Genomic DNA, 266 nt, shown 5'->3' with positions numbered 1-266 from the left:
TGTGTGTGTGTCTGTGCATCTGTGCAGAAAGGGACACTGTGGTGTGAGTCATCCACCAGTGATTGAATTAGCTGAACTTTGGCTGAACACTCGCAGGGAGAAGAGGGAGAAGCTGAATGCATTACGTTAGAACTGGTGAACACATCTCGGAGACAGTCAGGCTGACAGTGGGAGTGTCACCCAAATTTTATTAAAATATCACCCCGCGTTATTAAAGCTATAACAGCCTGTGCACACCCTCTTTGCAATGATAGATAGATAGATAG

Source organism: Morone saxatilis, unplaced genomic scaffold (assembly GCF_004916995.1).
Source record: "Morone saxatilis isolate NCDOM2014 unplaced genomic scaffold, NCSU_SB_2.0 Contig2, whole genome shotgun sequence".
Classification (NCBI taxonomy): Eukaryota; Metazoa; Chordata; class Actinopteri; family Moronidae; genus Morone; species Morone saxatilis.
The sequence above is the reverse complement of the archived record's forward strand: the minus strand, read 5'-3'. Positions refer to the sequence as shown.